Raw genomic sequence first — 24,295 nt, forward strand, 5'->3', positions numbered from 1 at the left:
CAAAGACACAAGTTCAATACAGGCATCAAAAGCTCCGGAAGGGCCCAATCCCCACATAAGGGGCCACATCTGATCTGTTCTACTCAACATCTCACCTAGAGTATTGAGGCAATTTGGTCCTGCCCAGACTTTGGAATCACTAGAAAAGAATCTGTTGTGCCTGCATGCTTAGTCGCGTCCAGCTCTTTGCAACCCCAGGGACTGTAGCCTGCCAGGCTCCTCTGTCCACAGGATTCTCCAAGTAAGAATACTGGAGTGGGTTGCCATGCCCTCCTCCAGGGCATCTTCCCCACCCTGGGAGGGAACTCGTGTCTCCTGCCTTGGCAGGTGGATTCTTTACCACTGCGCTATGTAGAAAAGTGTGTAGAAAAGAGTCTGACTTGCCTTCAAATAATAAAACCTGCTCCTCTTTCTAAAGCTTCCCTCAGACAGCAGAAGACATCAACAGCAGCCTGGTCAGACTATATGGAAACACTGTAAGTCAGCCAGTATTCATATTAAGCCCCTCCTGTGTGGTAGGAGGTGTGAAGGTTGAAAACATTCTGCACAGAAGAGAGAAACTCACAAGAGTCGGAGGGACCGCTCCCTGCCCAGAAGGTCCTAGGACAACCTCTCAGCTCTTCGGCAAAGCTTGATGAACCTGCACCCTGAACTTCGGTTACAATGAATTAATGAGGCTCCCATCAACCTGCTACCTTCTCTTGGCTTCCAAATACTGTACACCTCCTCCCCCCACCACCCAGAACACTCTCCCTTCCTCCTCATGACCCTCAGCTTCCATGCTGAATCTGATTTGATTGGTTTAGAGGTACCTCTTCCTCCTCAAAGTCTTCTTGGATGGGTCATCTGGGTGCTCCTCACAGCTTCTCGTACCGAGGAGTTCTTTGCTTAAGAACTGACTCATTGGAAAAGACCCTGATGCTGGGAAAGACTGAAGGTGGGAGGAGAAGGGGACGACAGAGGATGAGATGTTGGATGGAATCACCAACTCAATGAACATGAGTTTGAGCAAGGTCCAGGAGTTGGTGATGGACAGGGAGGCCTGGCATGCTGCAGTCCATGGGGTCGCAAAGAGTCGGACGTGACTGAGCGACTGAATTGAAGATTTACTGAGTACCTACCAGGAGCTGAATATGAGCTACATTATACAGATACGATGGTGCGCAAAACAGGACCTGCCCCTGCCTTCATGGAGTTTATAATCTAGCAACTCAATGCCTGAAATAAACACAAATTAACTGTGACCACAGCCGGGGTCCAGGACTGAGCTTGACCTGCTTTTCTACTTGACCAGCTCTGCCTCGATATGGATGCTGTCTCGTAGGGTACCTACCAGGCCCCAGTGTCTGCTGAGCATGGAAATGTGGCTCAGGCACACCTTAAACTGATGCTGTTTTGGACATACTAGGTTAAGTAAAATATAAATAAAACTAATCTTACTGTTCTTTAATGTTCTCTTCTAAGGACAGACAAGGAGCAGCCACTGAAGTCTTCTTGGCAGAGGGCAGAGGGGAGGAGAAGGTCATGCGGACCCAGTGAGAACATGGATCTGGGCAGGCAGGGGAGTGGATTCAGGGAAAGCCCAACCAAAGGTGGCGGACTGGCCGGGCCCCACAGTGGGAAGGTCGAGGCAGGGCAGCAGACACGCTGGAAAGGTCTGCGAGTGGCCACCGAGATCTTCTCTCAACCAGGCTTCAACTCTCCAGCTGCTGGTCCTCCAAGAGAGTAATCTGTCCACGAAGGCTTTGGCTCGATCACACTGAGAAAAACGGGAACTTCAGTGTGGAAGGCTGACAGCAGGGGAAACAGGCTTTATCACAAGGTTAAACTCTGACATTCTCCTCCCAGGTTATACTGTGGGACACACCCTCTCTGATCAAAGTCTTGTAAAAATATGCCGCCCCATGGAATTCTCGCCTTGTCATTAAAGGGCCATGCTGTTTCCTGAACTCAGAAAAGAGCAGATAAGCAGTAACAGCTGCTTTTCCAGTCTGTTAGGAAGAGCCTGGAAGTAAAGGTGAGGTGGGCGGTAGAGGTAATTTTTAATTAAAATTACAAGAGGGAAATGCAATTACCGCCCCACTCAAAAACACACCCCTCATTATAGTGCATATTTACAGATAATTAAGGTTGAACTTAGAAGTTCAAGTGATAAAGACTTGAGTGCTGCAAAAAGCCTCTGTCATTTATATATAAAAACAGCACAGGAATCTTAGAACAAAAATAATAAAAATTTGAGAGTTTCAAGGAAGCAAAAGCTTGTACCAACTGGGCTGAGATTTCTAACCAGATCACACCCTCACCCAAACCCTGCCCTCTCTAAAATCTACACGAGCTCAGGAAAAGAGAAAAAAAAAAGCTGTAATTACAACCAGAATTTGCATGTAAAAACTATAAACAAGCAAAAATCTAATAGACAATTGAGCCCTAAGCAGGCACCCTGCAACAGCCTACGTCTGGCCAAAGCTCATTAATTCTGAGGAGCCCGACCACAGCTGACCTTTAGTTTATAAAGCAAATTTCACAGAGTAAATTTATCACATAAACAAGGCTGTGGGGATGTGTCTCAGATATTTCAGAGGAAAATAAACAACTGTCTACAACCACTTTTAAGGCCTCTCTTTTGATCCCCTAAACTGTTGTATTAATAGCCACAGTTCTTATTTATTCACGGAAGCAGCTCTCCTCTGAGTCCATGGCTGGTCCAGGGCTGTGCGTGGGAAAGGACATCTTCCCGGGAGGACGCACACACTTCTCCTTTCAGACCCGTGCTGTCCAGGATGGCAGCCACTAGCCACAGACGAATATTTAGAGTAAACTTACAGAGTCAATTCCTCAGCCTCGCTCCCTTTCTCTGGAGCTCCCTCCGGTAGTGGACCAGAGACCATTTCCAAGCAGGTTGCCCTCGATGCTTCTTCTCTTCTCTGCGGGTCCCTCTGTGTGCCACCCTCCAGGGCTGCCCCATAAAACACTGGGAGCACTTAGGGGCCCACGCCCTCTTCCCTCGGTGAGCTTGGCACCAACATCACCATGTGACACGCCCGTCTCCCCTGCTCCCAGGGCTGTACGGGGACCTCCATTCTGGCACAAAGGCACCCTGGTCCTGATGCTGGACTGCGGGACCACACCTCGAGGCTGTCTGAGGCGAGCCTCGGGCATCCGGGGTCGACAGGAATGTCCGCCCCTCAGTCTGTTTACAGGCGGCCATGAGCCAAAGATCTGTCCAATACGTGATGATGGGGTGATGCGGGATGCCAACTTTGAACCCCCGTTAAAAGAAAGGTTCATACATACATATATAAATGAATAAGAAAAAAAAAAGAAAGCAAGAGAAAGAAAAGTCATCCCTCCCAGAAGGAATTCCACTCTTCTCATTAGTAGACCTGCATTACCAAAAAACCATAAAGAAGGCTGAGCACTGAAGAACTGATGCTTTCGAACTGCGGTGCTGAAGAAGACCCTTAAGCACCCCTTCGACAGCAAGGAGATCAAACCAGTCAATCCTAAAGGAAATCAACCCTGAATATTCAAGGGAAGGGCTGATGTCGAAGCTGAAGCTCCAATACCTTGGCTACCTGATGCGAAAAACTGATTCGTTGGGAAAAGACTCTGATGCTGGGAAAGACCGAAGGCAAAAAGAGAAGAGGATGGCAGAGATTGAGATGATTAGATAGCATGACGGACTCAATGGACATGAATCTGAGTAAACTCCAGGAGATAGTGAAGCACAAGGGAGTCTAGCATGCTGCAGTTCACAGAGTCACAAAGAGTCGGACACAACTTAGAGACTGAACAGCAACAACAAAACCAAAAGAACTACACTTCATCATCATCATTATTATATTTTGATTTTTATTAATAAAAAAGTTTTGTGGAAATTTATTTTATCTATTATCTAAGCATGTACACAGTTTGCTCAATTTTGCCTCTGGGGCTGAAAAGGCTGAAATATTTACCATCTGGCCCTTTGCAGATAAACTCTGCTGACCCCTGACCTGTGGATCCACAGAAACGTTTCTCCAGCACCGTCAGGCGCCCTGCTGCTCCTGCCCTGACCTGGAGGCCCAGCTTCGTCCCCAGCTTCGTCCCCAGCTCCCTAAGGCCACAACTGGAGCCAGCAGGGGTGGCAATGGCCTGGCCTACCGTTGGAAACCAGAGATGCTGCCCCGGAGGACAGCGGACCACAGGCCTCCCCATTCAGGCCACGATCCAAGCCTGACCCATCTCCTGTCCCCTCAGTCCTTTCAAGAAGGACCAACTGGAGAGAAAACGACAGATTTGAAGGACAGAAGACCAAATAGCAAAACAAAACAATGCGCAGAACTGTGCCCTAAGGACAGCTTTGCCAAGAAAGGGTTGTACAGACATCGAGATGGCGGCTTTGCCTCATCGCACGTTTGACCTGCCTTCTGAAGTCACGGAGAACATTAATGACAGTGTCAAATATTTCCAGAAGCCTTTTGGGAAGCACAGAAATGCACTGTGGCCTGCAGGCTCGGTTTAAAGCAAGAGCAATAATGGATTGCCCTCCTCCTGGGAATAAAGCAGAGGCCAGGAGAATAGCAGGTGTCATGAAGAATAAAGATCAAATAAATAGCCAAGCTGGATCACAGCTGTGTGCAACGTGTGCGTGAGGACAAACCAGAAGGTCGAACTTTGGTGTTGCCTAACACAATCAAAGTTACTCATAGTATGTGAATATCTGCATTGGAAGATACGTACAAAGATGTTCGTGGCACACTTCCATGGAGCTGAAGACTTGGCAAAACCAAATGCCTATCAATGGGAAAATGGATGAACTGTCGTATATACATATATCAGAATGCTACACAGTGATGGAAACGAGCAAACTCTGCCCACACAGAACACAAATGAAAATTCACAGAAATATTAAAGAAGCAATTTGCAAAAGTAAACGCACAATACCATAAAAAAATTTTTAGATAGACAAAATTAGACTGTGTTCAGGGATTTAGATTATATTTAAGGGTGTAGATGTTACTGAGAAAAAATGGGAAAGAGCCACAAATGCCCAACTAGGGGGGTAACCTCACACTCGATAGTGCCCTCCTAGGATCCAAGTCTAGACTTGTTAGGATGACTGATGCCAACTGGGTCACATAGCTGAAGCCATGAAGTGGAAAAGAACACAGACCATGTATAAAGACCCGGGATAACAAAGGAGAGCCCTGAGGGATGTGGGCTCAATAAGGCCCATGTAAGGCTGAAGGACCGAGTATCCACAGGCTCCCCACGGACCCTTCTCCTTGGAAAGTCAGCCCCCAACACAGGCCTTATCAGAATCACTAATGCAGAGAAACGGAAACAGATGATGTGAACCCAGCTTTATAAAAGTGCTGTCCATCCTGATTTTACTGGGGGGTGAGTTCTGGGAAATCTGAGGAGCTAAAAGGCAAAGGCGAATTTCGGAAAGAGAGCTACAATCCACCAAAAGCAAAGAAAGGCACCTGGCCCTGGTGCCCTGTTCCCGGACAGATGAGGGGTGGGGGGAGGGCCCGGCCCGGTCCCCCAACACCTCCCACAGTGCTCTGCTCTCAACAGAAGGGACCTTATCCCAGAAGGTGCCAGCACACCCCTGCAGGAAGCGGGGTGGGGAACAGGCGTGGACCCGGCACCGCAGGCCTGGCCATGCAGAAAAAGCAGCATGGGAGGCTGGGAGTGAGGTCAGCCTGGGGGCACAGGAGCAAGCCACACGAACGCCATGCTGTCAGCACAAACGGGGCAGGGGGGACTGGAGATGTCGTTTTGTTTCCGGGCCCCGTGTGCAGACAAGGAACACAAAGTAAGACTTTGTTCTTCAAGCTAAGGAGCAAGCTTCCAGAACTGCACCCCCAACCCCGTGTGCTGACAGCTGGGCGTCCAGAGTTCCAGAGTGGCCAGGGGAGCTTAGCAAGCTTCTACACGCACCTTTCCTAATGTTGGGAAATCATCGCTCTTGCACCCTGCTCCCTGGGCTTCGTTTTAAGCCCCTTCCTCTAAGCTCATCCAGGTGCAGGGGCACACCTGCCCAGACCACGGGTGTAACCAGTCTGGGGTTCCAGAATCTTCCAAGAGCCGAGGAGGGGTAGGCAGGGCCTAGTTCCACCATCGACTCCGGGCTTTTCCAGGGGAAGCTCAGAGAGAGGACCGCTATCTGGCCATGTCTTGATCTTCCACTTCTCGGTTCCTGTTTCCCATCCCAAAGGCCTGGCACCCTGCCCTGTGATGAGGCAGGAAGGAGGGAGAAGGGAAACCCAGAAGGAGGAAGGAAGGAACCAGCCAGCTTGTTGAGGCCCCAGAGACACCTGCCACATACAGAGCCACCCTCGCAGCAGCGCGGCAGCGGGAGTTTTCCAGTGGGGAAAAGGAGGTGAAAATGCAAATCAGTACACATGCTCGCTGGACTCCTGTTGCACAGCCCAGCCCCGTGGGCGGATCAGATGGCTGGTCACTGCTGGGACAGACCCAGGGCTGCACAGGGCCTCGTGGCTGCTTCGGGAGACCCGGCCCTGGTCCACTTAGGGTGAGAACAACAGGGGCCAAGGGGGCCAACTACTGGGAGTCCATGCCCCCCCCCACCCCGCAGATGGCATGGAGGATACCTAGACCCCAGGACCCTGCATTCACAGCTGGGGTCTGGATGGGCTTGTTCCCCAGGGTGCTCCACCCCAGAACCTAAGGGTGGTCATCTGTAAGGAGTGATAGAGCTTGTACGAACACTGGGCAGACACTTGTGTAAGGGGTGAAGCTGAGGTGCCCAGGGCATGAGGGCATCAAGCCTGCCCGAAGCCCTGGCGCTCCAAATGGGACTCCTGGCGCCAGGAAGCCTACAGGTGGGTAGACACCAGGGGCCCCCTGCTCCCTGCTCCGTTTAATCTCAGGAGCGTGCAGAACCCTTCAGGGGTGGGAGAGCTGAAAAGAGGGTGTGGGGGGAATTTACCATCAGCAACCCCAGCCTGGAACATGGCAGGGCTGCTTTACAGAAAACACATCAGATGAGTTCATCCAAAGAACAGAAACCTCTGCTACACACACACACACACACACACAGTGGACGACGGCTTCCACCACGACGGAAAGCAAACTGAACCCAGCTGGGACCAGAGAGGAGGACCGCAGCGGGGCAGAGGGCCTCACCCCTTCTTCTCCCTCTGAACCACTCCATCCCCAGACGGCACTCTCTCACCCAGGAAGCAGGGGGTGGGGTGGGGGGGGGTAGCTGGGGAGTGGAGAGCATAGCTTGGACAAAACCGCGGGACCAGCCAGGTCAGGGCGGAGGGAAAGGTAAGGTTTCAGAGGAGCCAGCAACTCGGCAGGAAGAGGCGGCCACAGAGCCAGGCGAGCTGGTGGGGTGCGGCTGGACCTGGGGGCAGGGACGGGCAGCCAAAGGCAAGAGCAGCTCTCAGTGGACTGAGGCGGCTGCCGGGGGTCTCAGAGCCTGCTTATTTTCAGCATCTGGGGATGTGAGTGTTTCTCCCCAAGGAAGGGCTTCAGACCATTCGTTTTACTTTCTTTGTTCTCTATCCAAAGAAAACTAAACCCCAGCTGACAGAGTCAGAGAGACAGAGCAGGAGACGGGTTCCCACAGCCCAGGGGAGAGGCCCCCTCCCGCCTGCAGGACCCCCGGTCAGTCCTCATTCTCCTCTCCACCCTCAACTCACCCCACCACCTGCCCCGCTCAGGACACACAGCCACTGCAGCTGCCATCCCAGATGATATAAAAGTAGATATCCTACATTTCTCGGACCAGAATGCTATCTGCTTTTAAAGCTAACATGTGAAGTATTTACTATCCCTCAAAAAAGCAAAGATACAAAATGCGTATTGTTTCTCAAGAAACCTGCAGAAGCTGCAAGTGTCCATAGACGTTCTACTAGTAGAAGCTGAGCAGCCACATCTACATTTATTACAGGGATAGGAATGATGGATTGTGCAAAACCAAGGGTGGGCGCAATGGCCGGGAAAAGGCATGGGCAGGCTCTGTCACCTACTCATATCATGGCCTGAGACAAGTCACTTCTCCTCTGAGGTCCCAGACAAAAGAGTCAACGAAACTACTGTCTTTAAGGCAGTTTGCATTTCACCTATCCATCTTTCCAAGGAGAGACTGTAAGTGCATTCAAATGCACCCGAAGTGAAGTCACTCAGTCATGTCCGAGTCTTTGCGACCCTGTGGACTGTAGCCTACCAGACTCCTCTGTCCATGGGATTCTCCAGGCAAGAATACTGGAGTGGGTTGCCATTTCCTTCTCCAGGGCATCTTCCTGACCCAGGGATCGAACCCGGGTTTCCTGCACTGCAGGCAGACACTTTACCCTCTGAGCCACCAGGGAAGCCAAACACACCTGACACAATGGATTAATTTTCCAGGGTGACTGAGAATCCTGCCCAAGGATCTCAACAGAATAGAGCGATCATTAATGCTGTGAATAATCAATCCTAATCCAAACGTACAAACAAATCCTTGGTAAGAGCAAAACTTAATTTTTCACTAAAAAATGTCGTATTTCCCTGGCTTGGACTTCTCAAAAGAGGAAGAAATGTCAAGTGTGTGTCAGTACAACTCATCAGAAGGTCAAGCTACCAACATGGAGATGTCGGCCAGCAGTCACCTTAGGGGTGGAGGTATTAATAAATCTCACACCTGCATGAGCTCTCAGTTCTTCAAGTACCTTCCAAAGGCCTTTAAGATCAACTCCTAGGGTCACCGGTTCCTCAATTACCTGAACTCCAATGCAGTTCCAACACTATGGCCTCAGGCACCCGTCTGCCCCCTGCCCACAGGCAACAGCACCCCCGGCCAGCATCTGAGCAGGGAGTGTCACCGGCTGTCTGACACTGGGGACAGCTCTCCTTCCAGCCCTTCCCTGAGGGCCATGTTCTACAGGCCACATGCAAACGTCTCCCTGTCGGCGCATGCCAAGCATACAGTCTGGCTCATTACAAAACACTGATGAGAGAAACTTGGTGAACTAGACAAGTTCATTAATGGAAAAAAAAAAAAAGAAAATTAAGGAAAGGAGAAAATGAGAGATGCTGGCTTGCACTTCCTGTTCTTCAAGTCCCTCAGTTCAGCCCAGGCCCATCCGTGGTCCTGTCAGGTCACCCTTCCTTCCTGCCGGTTCCCTCGCTGGACCGGCCACGGTTAATCTCTCAGCTACAGCTTACTGCTTTCCAACCGTGTCTGGTGGCTATTTGTGGACTCGGTTTAGACAAAAACACACCATGCTGTATTTCTCCTCGGGGAACCAGGCAATGTCCCCACATCCTTTCAGACCAGCTGTGGGATGGGGTAACACTTCACACATTCTAAAGCGTGTTAAATGATTAAGACTGAGACCGTGACCGCTGCCCAGGGCCCCGGGCCTGACATCCCCAGAGTCGTGCGTGGCACTGGGAGTTGCCAGGACTCCAGGGTTCTAGAAATGAGGATGCAATGAGACTGCCTGGCATTTCCTGCCCCTTCCCCTGACCAACCATAGAGTCTGTGGTCAAACACTAACGGCTGAATAATGAGGAACAATCACCATGTGTGCAGCATACCCTGCAGATTACAGAATGCTAGTCAACAAACCTTAAATGCCCACTTGTGTCCGGCAGCAAGCTAAATGCTAGAAGTGATGAGGATGGATGGAGGTTCAGCCCCAAGGAGAGAGACAACGTGTACTATTTCAGCTTCATAACAATCCCAGAGGTAGTTAATGTAGGTGTTACTTCCCTCATTTTATAGATAGTGAAAGTCTGAAGGCAGGAGGAGAAGGGGACAAAAGAGGATGAGATAGTTGGATGGCATCACCGACTCAATGGACATGAGTTTGAGCAAACTCTGGAAGATGGTGAAGGACAAGGAAGCCTGGCGTGCTGCAGTCCATGGGGTCACAAAGAGCTGGACACGCTGAGCGAATGACCAACAACAGACAGTGAAACTGAGGCTCAGGAGATGAAGTACATTTCCTCCGTAAGGAAACAGCACAGACGGGAGGAGCTGTAATTGGGGTGTGACCCCCAGCTTCTGCCTTCCCTCTCCCACGGCACCCAGCCTGACGGGCCCACACTCCCTTCACAGACCCCACGTAGAACCAGCCCAAACAAGAAATCAGAGGTTGGCAGAGGGCTTCCAGGGCGCGTCCTCTGTGACCAGGGCCCCCGGGGAGGTCCTGGCCTCCTCTGAAGGAGCAGGGCGGCCAACTCCACTCAGCCCTCGGAGGCAGGCCGCCGGCGGGACTCAGCACACCCGCGGTGTCCACTCTCTGGGCCTCATGGTACCACTGGTACTACCCCACCCCGCAAAGGCCCAGTGGGCAGGCACGTGACACCTGTGATTTCCTCCCAGGGGTTCTCCCCATGACCTCAGCAAGGCGCTTCTAGGGCACACTGCCGGCAGGTCCCCAGGGAGCGCGCGTGGCAGACACAGCCAACGACATCCCTGCAAACCCCTCCCCATCTGAGCACAAGGCAAGCCTGAGTGTGTGGTTCAAGTGTATAACTACGTAACCCTATAGATGCCACAACCATCACAGACATGAAAATTGCTACGTGCGGAAAGCTCTGCCGCCCACTTTGGAGACCCAGGGGCAGATGGAGTAGACAGAGAGAGTGTTAAAGGGCAGGGTGAAGCCACAGACCTGCTGTGCAGGCCAAGTTCATGCCAGGTTCATGCCACATTTAAAGTGCTCTCAGAGCAGGATGTTGAGCCCGAAACCTCAAGCAGAAGAACAAGGCATTAGGCCCCCATCGGCCGTAAAGAGGGAAGAAACCTGGGTCACGCAGGACACCCCGGGGCCAACCTGGCTCCACCACTAACTGTCTGTGTGGCCTTGGCCAATGGTCAGCTTCTCAGCCCTGGCCTGGGCTGGCTCATCGGAAAACTCGCCACTGTCCACAGGAATGCTAGCGTGGAGTTTTTTCTAGACTTAAATTCCAGGAGTCTATGCCTCTATGCACATGGGAGTGGACAGATCACAAAGAACGGCATTATTTAACACAAACTTCATCCCTGGATTCAGGGTCCCTGACCATAAGGGACTTCCAATCTAACTGAAATACACAACCTACACGTTAAATGGTCCAGGAAAATTCACCAGGTAACTGACTAGCAGACATCGGGGGGTGTTACGGCTAGAATCAGTGAATGCCAGGGAAACAGAGCAAATTCCCATACCTACCAATCACCCGCAACTGACGCCTTCTGCTCAGCGTGCTATGAATTCTCCTGGGAACCCTCTGAGCTGGGGGCATTACCCTTGTTTCAGAGAAGAAGAAACTGAGGCTCAAACAATTAGCTCTCACTGGGTCACCTAGCAAGTAGGTGGCAGAAGTCACCAAGAGTCACATCCTCGACTGTGACTCCACAGCCCACGGTCTAACATTTCCTCATATTTGAAAACTAAGAGTTCTACATAAATTGATTATCTGGGGGGGAAAAATAACATGGAAAAAACCAAAAGTTTTTTTTTTTTTTAACTAAAAAAAAAAGTTTTAGCTTTAAAACTTCAAAAAATAAACTTATAAAACTTAAAAAAAAAAAACAAAAAAACTTATCTTGGTTGGAAATCCCAGAGAAACAAATTTTCTATTGTCCTGTTTTCTTAAATAGAGAATAGAGCACAATTCTGCTTAATGCTCAGGCTCGCTGGGAGCACCAAGACCACCTGGCCTGTAACACCTGGACGGTCCATGTGGGAAGTAGGGCCACCGGGCACCACGCCACAGCCCCGCCCGCGAGCCGCGTCCTCTCTGCCCTCGGCCACCATCCTCCTCCTCTGGGCCAGCCTAGACTCCAGGGCAGCTGAGCCAAGGCCTCTTCTGTTGACTTCCAGTTCCTGGACCTGTTTCAGGCAGCCGGGGCTGCTAAGTGTCTGACCCCTAGATATGTGGGGCAAGACTGAGCCTAAGAGCTGGGGGACATGTCACAGAAAGGTAATCACAGACAGAGAGAGTGAGAATGTGTGTGTGTGTGAGAGAGAGTGTGTGTGTGAGAGTTTGTGTGTGTGTGAGAGAGTGTGTGCGTGTGTGAGTCTGTGTGTGTGTGTCAGAGTGTGTGTATGAGAAACTGTGCATGTGTGTGTGTGAAAGTGTGTGTGAGAGTGTGTAAAAGAGTGTGTGTATGTGTGTGTGAGAGTGAATGTGTGTGTGACAAAGTGTGTGTGTAAGAGTGAGTGTGTGTGTGTGAGTGAATGTGTGTGTGAGTATGTGAGTGTGAGTGTGTGAGATATAGTGTGTAAGAGAGTGTGTATGTGTGAATGTGTGAGTATGCGAGTGTGTGTGTGAGAGTGTGTGTGAGAGTGTGTGTGAGAGTGAGTGTGAGAGTGTGTGAGTGTGAGTGAGTGTGTGTCCATGTGTCTGTGTGGAGTGGAGGGGGGACCATTTCCGATCAGCCCAGCTGAGCGCCAGGTTTTAACCTGAGGACACCTGCCGCGTGCAGTGAGGAGGAGAGAGACCAGGCAAGGACGGGCACTGCTGGCACGTGCAGCAGTAACAGGAACGGCGCCCACGCCCCAAGCACCTGCTCTGTGCCTGCTGCTGGCCCTTGTGCTCTCGGACACCATTTCATTTAACGACTGACTTAGCACCATTCCCAAACTGTAGAATGAGGACACTGAGGGCCAGACTGAGCTTTTAAGACGGACGACACACAAGACAGCGAGCAGTGGGGGTGAGCTCTGAACCCGGGAACACAAATGCCAGTGCTCCCCCTCCCAGGTTCCTTCTGCCTCTCACGCTCCCTTAAAGACCCCTTCTCACAGGAAGTGAAAGTGAAGTCACTCAGTCGTGTCTGACTCCGCAACCCTGTGGACTGTAGCCCACCAGGCTCCTCCATCCATGGGATTCTCCAGGCCAGAACACTGGAGTGGGTTGCCATTTCCTTCTCCAGGGGATCGTCCCAAGCCAGGGACCGAATCTGGGTCTCCCGCATTGCAGGCAGACGCTTTTAAAGTCTGAGCCACCAGGGAAGCAGCCAGCAAACCCACAGAAGCACACGAATCAAAAAGCGACAGGAGCACCTGAGGAATAAGGTCCCTGAGGCTGATGTTCTATCAGGGAGGCAAACGGCTAAACCATCAATCACCTGGAGCACAGGAGGACAGGGGACCATCTGAGACTCCCCACCTGAGGCACCTGGTGATGTGGAACTGTGCGGAGATGGTGCCTCTCCCCCAAAGCATAAGGTGGTGGCAAAAGGTACTCGGTCCTATCCAACTCTTTGCAACCACTTGAACTGTAGCCTGCCAGGCTCCTCTGTCCACGAATTCTCCAGGCCAGAATACTGGACTGGGTAGCCATTCCCTTCTCCTTGGGATCTTCCCAACCCAGGGTTTGAACCCAGGTCTCTTGCATGGTAGGCAGATTCTTTACCATCTGAGCCACCAGGGAAGCTCAAAGCACAAGGAGGTCTCCCCCAGCTGACAGCAGAGACTTCAGCCTCATCAAGGCTCCCAGCGGCTGCCTCCTCAACACCCGGCCCCTGCAGCCTGTGGCATCAAAACTCGAGAACAGATGAACTGCTGCCAGGCAAAGAGCTGTCTCCTCAATGAAACCCCCACTGGCTGACGGTTCTGCACACGCCACTTGCACACCAGGCCTTCCCGGGGACAAGCGTTTCCCACACAGGGGTGCCACGGTGGCTGAATGACTGGGATGCAGAGGAAGGATCAAGAACACGGGGGACGGAGGAGCGAGGAAGGCACGCTGTACTGAAGATTACTGAATTGCAGGCATTTTCGCTTAAAAGAATTCTGGACCCAGGATGAAACCTTACATACAGCTGAAGGATTAAAAGTTTCACACCGCTCACCTGCTCAGCAGCATCTGGGTTACTGAAAAGGTACGTACACCTTGAACAGTGATTAAATCGCCTATCCTAAATGAGCAGGGAGGGTGAGTCTGAAGAGACTTAGAGAGAATCCCATCCAATTTTTTTGCTCACAAATGGAAAGTGTTGTCCAAAGTCAAGCAGTTTCTGGGGAGCAGACCCACAGCCCCCAGTCCAGAGCTCCATCCTGGCCCCAGGACACAACCCTGTGGTCCTTTCACTAAACTTAAATAACCATCTCCTCCACACACTACTTGTATTAATACGTTCTATCAGCAAGTCAAAGGTGGGGCTCACTCTTCTTGCACCTGGGCCCCAACCATCAATATTTATTGCGACCCCGGTCATGTCTCTGGCTTTGTTCAGAGCACCAGGGAGCTGACAGCAAACAGAAATGAAGTCTCTGGACTTTTCCCGGTGGTCCAGTGGTTAGGAATCCACCAGCCAATGCACGGTACATATTCAATTCCTGGTCTGGGAACTAAGGTCCCAAGTGCCTCAGGGCAGCTAAGCTCGTGCACCACAGTAACGGAAGCCTGTGCTCCTAGAGCCCAGGTGCTCTGCAACAAGAGAAGCCGCCGATGGGAGGCCCACGCACCGCAAGTAGAGAGTAGCCCCCACTCACAGCAACTAGAGAAAACCCATGCGCAGCAGCAAAGATCCAACACAGCCAAAAATAAATAAGTAAAAATCAGAGAACAAGAAACAAAGTCTCTACACCCTTGGAGGGTCCAGAGTCACCCCAGTAGACACAGAAAGTGATACACGCGGGCACGACGCATCAAATAGAGGCAACTGCAAAGCAAGAGCATCACCGGGCTCCCCAAGGCAGGGCCTCCTGTGTCCTCTGCTCACTGCTGGTGCACAGCTCCCCAGGAATACACAACAGTGAAGAGCGTTTCGTCCAGACAGGGAAGTCAGGAAGATGTGATACTCGAGCAACATGTGCAAAAAGACGTAGCAACTGTGTTACAGGACATAATTGCCATTACTTCAAAAAATGCCCCAATATAAATGTATGGCTCATCTTTTAGGGCTTGTGTTTACAGAATGCTCCACACTGAGCATGGTGAGTGACCGAGCAGGCCCAGGATACACTGACTGGTCCTGTAGGCCAACTCTGGTTCAGGTAGTACCATCCCCCCAACCCGAGATGTCAAGGAGTTGCAGCAGCAGCACAACCACCCCAGAGTCATCAAAGATCTAGAAAAAAACATTGTCCCCAACAGAGGCAGTACTAGTCTTTCTCAGACCAGAAGCTTTTGTCCAGGAGGATTCCTGCTCTTTGTATGAAAATCAACCCTAGTTCCCAGAATTTCTATTAATAACAATAACAACATCATCACCACCTAAGTACTGAATCCTGACCACAGCTGCACACTGGAAGAGACACATGACACGCATTATGACCTTGAGCCTCCTGAGCCTTGCTTGAGTCTGCAGTGAAAGTGAAAGGGAAGCCGCTCAGACATGTCCGACTCTTTGTGACCCCAAGGACTGCAGCCCACTAGCCTCCTCCATCCATGGGATTCTCCAGGCAAGGATACTGGAGTGGGTTCCCATTTCCTTCTCCAGGGGATCTTCCCAACCCAGGGATTGAATCCGGGTCTCCCACACTGCAGACAGACTCTTTACCGTCTGAGCCACCAGGGAAGCCCTACAGTCTGCAGACTGGAGACAAAGGAAACTGCCCCAGCCACACCTACAATGAGAGGTGGAAGCTAACATCCTTCCTGGGCCTATATGTTTCCTGTCTTGACCTTCTACATCACAGTTAAGTGTCCACTTGAAGTCCAGCTCCTTCTTCTTTCTCAAAACTGCCTTGGTTGTTCGGGGTCTTTTGTGTTTCCATACAAATTGTGAATTTTTTTGTTTTAGTTCTGTGAAAAATACCAATCCAAGAACATGGTGCATCTCTCCATCTGTTTGTGTCATCTTTGATTTCTTTCATCAACGTCTTATAGTTTCCTGCATACAGGTCCTTTGTGTCTTTAGGCAGGTCTATTCCTAGGTATTTTATTCTTTTTGCTGCAGTGGGGAATGGGGCTGTTTCGTTATAACTTCTCTTTCTGAGTTTTCATTGTTGTTGTAGAGGAAAGCAAGGGATTTCTGGGTATTAATTTTATATCTTGCAACTTCACTATATTCATTGATTAACTCTAGTAATTTTCTTAATCCTAATCTTAATGGCTTCTTAAAGCCTCATTAGCTTCAAATTCTTTAATGATAAACCTATGTACATTTTCCACTAATTCCCAAAAGCAGACTTCATATACATGTTTCATAAAAACTAACACACATGGACCACTTTTCATTTGGGGGAACAAAGTCTGCTGGCTATTTTTACCACATTATTTCCAGATTATACCTCTCTGTCCCTTACAGCTAGACTGTGAGCCTTGCAAGGTCCATGTTTATACAATTCTCAGCAATTAGCACAGAATACAATCAAATTGCTTGATGAGTAAATGAACAAGTGAATGAGTGAACAAATACACACCAGAGTGACCTACCTACCCATTCATTCTGCCTCCAATTACTCCATCTACAAACGTGACAAGCTTCCATTTCTCCAAGTGGACCCTACCTCCCTGAAAAATAGAGTATATCTTTGGTTTTCCACCTAACTAGATCTTGAAAGTATTTTAATTAAAATTCATCTGCATGACACAGTAAGCAGATGCTTTTTAAAAAAATATCATTTCAACAGTTCCTTTTCTGATTTAGTCACATTTTCCATTTGAGTTCCTTTACCAACTGTGATTATAATCTGTGAACAAAAATGTGCATGGTAGAATTTTTCAAGGCTCACTGGGGCAAAACATTCCTGTTGATGGAAGTCAAAGTACAAACTTTTATTAATCCATATGCCTTTTCTCCATTATACCTGAAGTCATTACTGAGGGTATAATAAAGCCAGAATAAAGAAAATACACAAAGCCACTTATGTATCTTGTATGAGCAAAAATTTGATTTTTATGTTACTGGGCTTCAGTTATATCCAAGCAACGAATACTCTCCAAGCTCTCATATCTAATGGTCTGAAAACATGTAAAGTCTCATCTGACAATCGTTACACAATCAAAAGCTGCTTCCCCAATATCAAGCTGCCCTGCAGAGGGCAATTCTCCTCCATAAAAGAGGTAGGAAAAGAAAGAAAAGTTGAAACAGAAAAGGAAACAGGAAAAAAAAGAAAATAAGATGGTGATCAGCTGTGAATTCTCTCTTTGAATCGACCCTGGAACTACAAGGAGACACAGGCCTTTGGATCCTCTTCTAACAATGATCTTTGTTATTGTTGGTTAGTTGCTAAGTCGTGTCCAACTCTTTGTAACCCCATGGACTATAGCCAGCGAGGCTCCTCTGTCCATGAGATTTCCCAGGCAAGAATACTGGAGTGGGTTGCCAATGCCCTCCTCCAGGGGATCTTCCCCACCCAGGGAACAAACCCGTATCTCCTGCACTGCAGGTGGATTCTTTACCACTGAGCCACTGGGGAAGGCCAACAGTGATCTAGCCACCAGCTATTCTCTCCAAAGGCTTCAAACAGAAGGCTCAGAAAACAGGAGCCAGGCTCTGTTCAACACAAGATGTTCATTCCAGGTCAGGCTGCAAGACTGTCAAGCACCCATCACCACCATACTGGACACAGCTGCTACAGAGCTGGGACTGGTCACCATCAGTTAGCATCCAGCCTCCTAAGGTCTGATCCTCCCAGAAGGAAAGACTTAGAAAAGCAGATCTCCAGAGGTTACTGTAAAACCTTGGTGCTTTGATTCAGCAAACATATTTACCTTGCCTGACCCATGTGTTGACAGTGGGTTACGTGCTGGAAGGGCACTTGACAGTCTCAATCAGGGACTGAGCCTGCACTTCCCAAGATCCAGGCCAGAGCAGATTTTATTTGTAAACCACCAAAACAGGCTCCCATGAGATCCCAGCCCAAACACAACACCCATCACTACTGTCCGGCCAAAAAAATAACGTTCATTCCAGCATAGAACATAGACCTCTCACCTCACTTCCAAGACAAGAAACACACACACACTAAACCCCTGTGAAATACCCACTGTACCTTCATCTCCTTTGTTTCATACAAAGAAACTAGGGCTAAACAAGATAAACCACCTTGCCCAGAAGTACAGAACTAACGGCAGAATCAGGCTTGAAATTCACACGTCTGTCCAGTAACAAAGTTCTCAATCAGTGTAATAAGCGGCCTGAAACATTAAACTTATTTGGACTTGAACACATGCCACCAGGGAATTCTGTGTCTGCCAGCCCTCAACCCTGTTTGTGCCTGTTGAACTCATCCTTTGAGGCCTTTCTCTCATCTCCCTTTCCGTGTTTTAGCAGGATGTCTGGCATGATGTAGGTGCTTAGTAAATGTTGACTGTGTCCACAATGGGAAAATTATGGGACACTTTGCTGTGAAGGCATGAGCATTTACTTAAATCAGTTTCATTTTCAAGTACGTATATATATAGCCAACTCCAATTGTGTATAAGGAACTCATAATCAAACCGTAGCTTAGCATACACAGGGGCAATAGGTGGGTGATGGCTTACCAGAAAACCTTTCACTGAAAACTATTAGGCAAGTAAAGAATGTTTTACATGCCAACAGTTCAACCCAAATTCTACAGTATCAACATCGCTGCTTAATATTAATAAAATATGCTCCTGGACACACGCTGACAGAGGCATAAAAAAACAAAGTTACGTTTACTAAAGAGGGAAAAGAGGTGGAGGAGGGATGAAGTAGAAGTTAGGGACTAGCAGATATACAAACTACTATATATAGAACAGATAAACAAGGTCCTACTGTATAGCACAGAGAATTATATTCAATATCTTATAATAAACCATAATGGAAGAGAAAAAAATCAGAAAATGAAGTGCAGCTAATCCTCAAATCCCAATATGACACAAAATCTGTGCTTACCCTACACATAAGGCTTCCATACCAAAGGATAGTACAGCATTAAAAATGTAATGGAACTCACCACTTTTTAACAAGCTAAAAAAGGAAAACCATATGGTCATTTCAATCGATGCAGAAAAAGCATCTGACAAAATTAAACACCCATTCATGTCGGAAAATCCTCAGCAAACCAGAAACAGAAGACAACCCAATAATGGGCTTACAGAAGATGCCTGCGGCTATGTAATGCTTCACAGTGAAAGAATGAACGCTTTCCCTGTAAGATCAGGAGCGAGCCAGAGATGCCCACTCCCCCCGCTGATGTTGCACTGGAGCACCCAGGAGTGCAGTAAAGCAGGAAAAAAAACAAGACAAACAGTAACGGAAGGAGGTAACACTTGCTATTCACAGATGACATGATCATCTGAGCAGAAAATGCTAAGGAACCTACAAAAAAGCTACAAGAACCACCAATACCTTAATCTGAAACAGGAGGAAACTTTTGCAGAGGTGATAGAAGTTTTGCATCGTAATTGTGGTGCCGATTACATGACTATCTGTCAGCGTTCACTGAATTGTTCTCTTAAAGGTGGTACATTTTACTACATGTAAATCACATCAGGATAAAGCTGACCACAACAGGAAACACTCAGCCACTCCTTGCTTGCAGGCTGCAGGCCTGCACCCTCCTCCCCACTGGGACACAACACTGTACTTACAAGACCTAAAATGCTTCAAGCTCTGCGGTTTCCCTGCCTTGAAGGGGGGTTTCTGACTTATAAATCAGAAAAGACTCTTGAGAAAGACATTTTTAAGTAACGCAGGGATAAAACAACTTCCACATAAGGACAAACGTGACCAGGAGGGACACAGCTTTAGAAGGGGACTGAGCGTGGCTGCTCGGAGGATGCTGCTGCTAAGTTGCTTCAGTTGTGTCCGACTCTAATAGACGGCAGCCTACCAGGCTCCCCAGTCCCTGGGATTCTCCAGGCAAGAACACTGGAGTGGGTTGCCATTTCCTTCTCCAAGGAAGATGGGCGTTGACAAAGACCTGAACGTCAGGACCCAAATGGTTCGCATCTCCAGGGGCCCCTAGTCTAGCTCTCTGGTGTCACAGGCAAGCAGACAGAGGCTCCAAACAGAGGACGAGTGACTAGTCCAAGAGAACACAGACGTTTCTACCGAAGACCAGAAGGAGATGAGTTTCTGTTTTAAAGATGGAACAAACGCAAAGCCGCACTGTGTAACTTGAACCTGCAGTGTGTGTGCGTCGTCAGGAGACAGTGCGTGTGAAAGACCCCTAAGCAGCCCGTCCAGGAGCAATACCAGGAGTGCCGGAATCTGGATTCGAACCCAGGGTCAGAGGCAAGGGCTACCCACTCGCCACTGCCTGGTCGCAGAAGAGAAAAAAACAACAGAGAACACGAGACAGCCACGCAAGACACCATCTGGGCTCCACGCCTGCCACGGAACTGCACACGTGGGCCCACAAGGCAGACACAGGATGCCACACACCAGCCAGGACCTCCTCAGTCTTACCGCTTGCTCTTATTTGGGAATAGGTGCAAGACCCCTTTCAAACTCTATCTGACCGTCCACTTGTCCGGACAACCACTCCTCAAATCCAAGGCAGATGCTGGGTGCCTGCCTACTGTGTGTGCTGCGTGCGCCTCACCAGAAGATCAAGACCAGTTCCCATCCTCCTGGAGGGCCAGAATCCAGCATTCCAATCACACAGCGGACAGACCAAACGGGGACTTCCTAAACAGCAGAAGGAAGCAGAAGCATCCTCATCTTTCCAAAGACATCACCTTTTAATCCAAAATTCACAGTAAAGTAAGAAAGGTCTCAGTCTAGCCCCAAGACATGACGGCGTTTTCACTTTTGAAAGGCCAAAGCCAGAAAGCAACATTAACAATCAAAGCATATACAAACCAGGGATTTTTTTCCCCCCTACTTCTTTTTTTAAGAAGATTCTACCCATGCAAGCCAGAAATTTGGGTGTTTTCCTGACTTCCCACCCCTTCCTCAGCCTCCGCAGCCAAGAGGTCACTGAGACTTGTCCCTCTTGTCTGTTTCCTCCCCATCCCCTGGCTCTGGCCCAGGCTCAGACCTCATCCTCTTCTCTCACCAGCCTCTCCCTGGCCAGCCAGCCTGTCTCCCTGCTTCCAGCCTCCGAGGGCTCTTTCTGACTCAGACCTTGCCCTGTCCCTGTCCTTTCGCTCAAAAGCTGGCCACACCTCCCTACACAAACAGGATAAAGTCTAAGCTCTTCAGCTTAAGGCAGAACTTTAAATGAGAGATAAATCAGAAGTCAACACATTCTCAGAAGCAAATAAACACTTTTTATCTGACACAGAAAAGGAGACAGAAAAGCAAGAGGAAAAAAATGATTTTAATTCTGCTGGAAATAAATTATAATTCCAAATTTTACAGGCAGGGCATTTCAAAAAAAGCAAAATGTATCATGTAACTCTCATAGCTACATGTACATACACAATAATGGGGTGATGGGTTGCCTTTTTTTTTTATTCTATCAATCTTTATGCTTCCCTTTACCTCTCTAGTGAAAAGTCTTCCTATTTTTACAGATACTGAATTAAGATTTTTTAAGTGCAGATACTTATAAAAGTAAATGAAATTCAAGCTCTTTATATCAGTACTAAAGCAGTTTTAATTTTATTAATCTTCATATCATAAAAGTAAGGTATCAAACTATACCCCAAAGGAGGTCATTTAGTATTCTGCACAGCACAAGGTTAAAGGACAGAAAGAATAACACAGGGAGAGATGAGAACATGCCAGGAGTTTAAGAGGATCAGCACTTTAATGCAATCCTTTGAAGGTCTTGATCGACTTAATACATCCGAGTGCCCTGAAATCATGATCCTCACTTCACGGCACTTGATTAAGCTTCAGCTTATGAGAATTCCTAAACAGTCTTCATCCTGTCCCAATTTAAGAAGAAACTCAGGCCCACCAAGATCCTTCCTCATCTCACCAGGGAAGCAAGAGCCACCGGGGGTACAGATAGCTGCCCCCTGAGCCCCCCAAGTCTCCCAGGACCTGACTACCTTCCAGCCCTGCAGTTCTGGGCACAGCACTAATAACACCCAGGAGCCGCCCTGCACACTGGAGGGGGTTCAGGAGCATCCCTGACCTCCACCCACTGGACACGAGCAGCACCCTGCTCCTCCCCCAGCTGAAGCCATCCAGCATGTCTCTAGATGTTGCCAAAAGTCCCCTAGGAGGCAAACCTGCCCAGGCTGAGTGGCTCTGTGCCAGCCTAATCCGACCGCCCTCACCATTCACACGAGGGCATTATCAGCCTCCATTCTGCACCCCTTGCCAGGTACCCCACCACCACGGCCGCCCTCGGGGTTCAGAGTCTTGACAAAACAGCCTGACTGGCTCCTCACATGTTGCCACCAGCCCCTGGGTCCAGCCCCACATCACAGTGGCCAGCCCCTCCCACACCAGTGCCCACTCCTCCCATCTAAACCTGGCCAACCCCCCAACCCCAGCCCTCTTCACAGCTCAAGTTCAGCCTCTCCTATTTTTTTTTTTTTTCTATTATTTCACCACCTAATGTATTGAGCTCTCCAATCAGCCTGCCAGAAGGCCTCGGGCCATACAGAAGACAGCCACTGCATGATGATTTAAAACATCCGGCCTCTGTTAGAAGGAGGAAGGCCAATAATAAAAAAAACCGGAATAGCAGCAGTTCATGGTAAAATCAGACTATCCAAGGGAAGGGCCAGCTGACTGCACTGTGTGCGCTCTGGGTGCCCTGAGAGGCCGTCCCCATTTCTCTAATTCTCTCAACAACACTCTGCAAGCAATCGGTCCAGGGCACCGGGCAGAGGCTCCACCACGGCCTCCCCGATGGCACAAGCAGTGGGGCCACCCACTTGGTTCAAAAGGTCACCTGACTCAGTCAGGTTCAAACTTCAGGCCCCGTATCTAATTCCATTAATCCCGTCATCAGTCACGCTGCAGCCAGCCACACATAGGTCCCTGCCTACAACACAAGAAGGGAGATTCCAGTGGGCACAATCGGGTCAAGGCACTGAAACCCCACATGTGGAGAAGTTCAGATGGGTACACAGCAGGGAGGGTTTTCTGGAGGTTTTCTGCTTCAGAAAAGCAGAGCCGTCTGGTGCCCGCACCATACATCACAGGCAGCACCCTTCACACCGTCCTGAAACACCTCCCCTGGGACTTCCCCAAACAGGATGTGCTCCGTCAGTGAGTCATGAAAAACAGGGTATTTCTAGAAATTCACTGGAAGGAAGGTGTGGCAGAAAACTTCCAAAGAGAGGGAACAGAAGGACAATATGCAAAGCTAATTAAGCGTTCACAAGGCTGGAAGTGGGCCCTCCTGGCCCCACCATGCTGGTCAGCCTTCCTCCAACTCCTGCTCAACTCAAGAGTCCAACCCTCTGATTCCTCCCAACAGACCCACCTTTCCTCCACCCTGTGATATCTCCCATCTAGTCCAACCCTGGGCTTGGTAACTGATGAGAGCCCCAGTTAGCTCCAGGAGCTAATCAAACGGGACTGATGGTCAGCGCCCGGGTGGTGTCTCCTCCAACTAAGGCCTCCCAGGGCCCCACAGGAAGTCATCTCTGTTATCAGTGCTCTTCGAGGACACTTATCACATGTTACTTTCCATGAGTATAATTTGTGTACCATCTTATCTCCCTCCGCCAGGCTGGAGTAGCAGTGCCAGCTGCCACAAGCCCTCACCACGCAACAGGCTAAGTGTTCTGACAGGGGTTTTCTCACTTGATTCTCACACCAATCCTCATCCAGGCAGCGTTATGACCAGTTCGTCCATTGTATGGATTTAGGAAGCTCAAGCTTGGTAGGAAGCTTGAGGGAGGCAGCAGAGTGTTATGATGAGAAGCATGGACTCAAAAAGTCAGAGTATCTGGGGTGGAGATTCCAGCTTTGTGAGTGCCTAGCTCAATGATCTTAGGACAGGGACCTAATCTCTGTGTCCCAGTTTCCTCCTCTTTCAACGTCGGGATGACAACAGTACCTACTACCCACACGGTTGTTGTAAGGACTAAATAGGTTTAACACATGCATTAACTGGTGAAATCAGTGGTGGAGTCCAAGTCCAAGGCTCAGGGATAACATAAGCGCCTCTTAGGCACGAACCACATCTCATCCATCTCGTCATTTCTGCAAAACTATGGGTCCCAGGCCACCATACAAGTTTTAGAAGTGTCATGTTACTAAGAGAGGGAAATATGAAGAATTCATATGGTTTCTTTAAAAATAGTTTATAAACAGTAAAAAAACAACCAGGGCTTACAAAAGAAAGAAGTTGAAAAAGCAGACCAGCCTCTCATCATGATAACCCTGTAATCCTGGCAACCATTCTGAGAATGTTTATTTTGGAGGCCTTAACAAATAAATAAATTTCCACAAGGCAACAGTCCAAACCAGAAAACAGGGTGAGATAGGACAGGTGGTAACCATTGCTTCTCAATTCCTTTACCATCTGAAAGACTCTTCAAGGTCCCAACATAATTCCAGCCTTTGTCATAA

At 49.1% G+C, this 24,295-nt stretch overlaps 1 protein-coding gene across 3 annotated transcripts in view; it reads right to left on the minus strand.

Moving 5' to 3' along the window:
* Positions 1 to 24,295, minus strand: part of ASAP2 (ArfGAP with SH3 domain, ankyrin repeat and PH domain 2) — a 158,573-nt gene that overhangs the window by 112,631 nt on the left and 21,647 nt on the right. Inside the window, exon 1 of one of the 3 annotated variants that reach the window (XM_061433342.1) lies at positions 1,441 to 1,958. The exons of the other annotated variants lie outside the window; for them this stretch is intronic. The gene's annotated coding sequence lies outside the window, so the exon portion shown is untranslated. Of the gene's footprint in view, positions 1 to 1,440; positions 1,959 to 24,295 lie in introns of those variants that run through there. 3 annotated transcript variants of the gene reach the window in all.

This window comes from Bos javanicus, chromosome 11, assembly GCF_032452875.1.
Source record: "Bos javanicus breed banteng chromosome 11, ARS-OSU_banteng_1.0, whole genome shotgun sequence".
Lineage (NCBI taxonomy): Eukaryota > Metazoa > Chordata > Mammalia > Artiodactyla > Bovidae > Bos > Bos javanicus.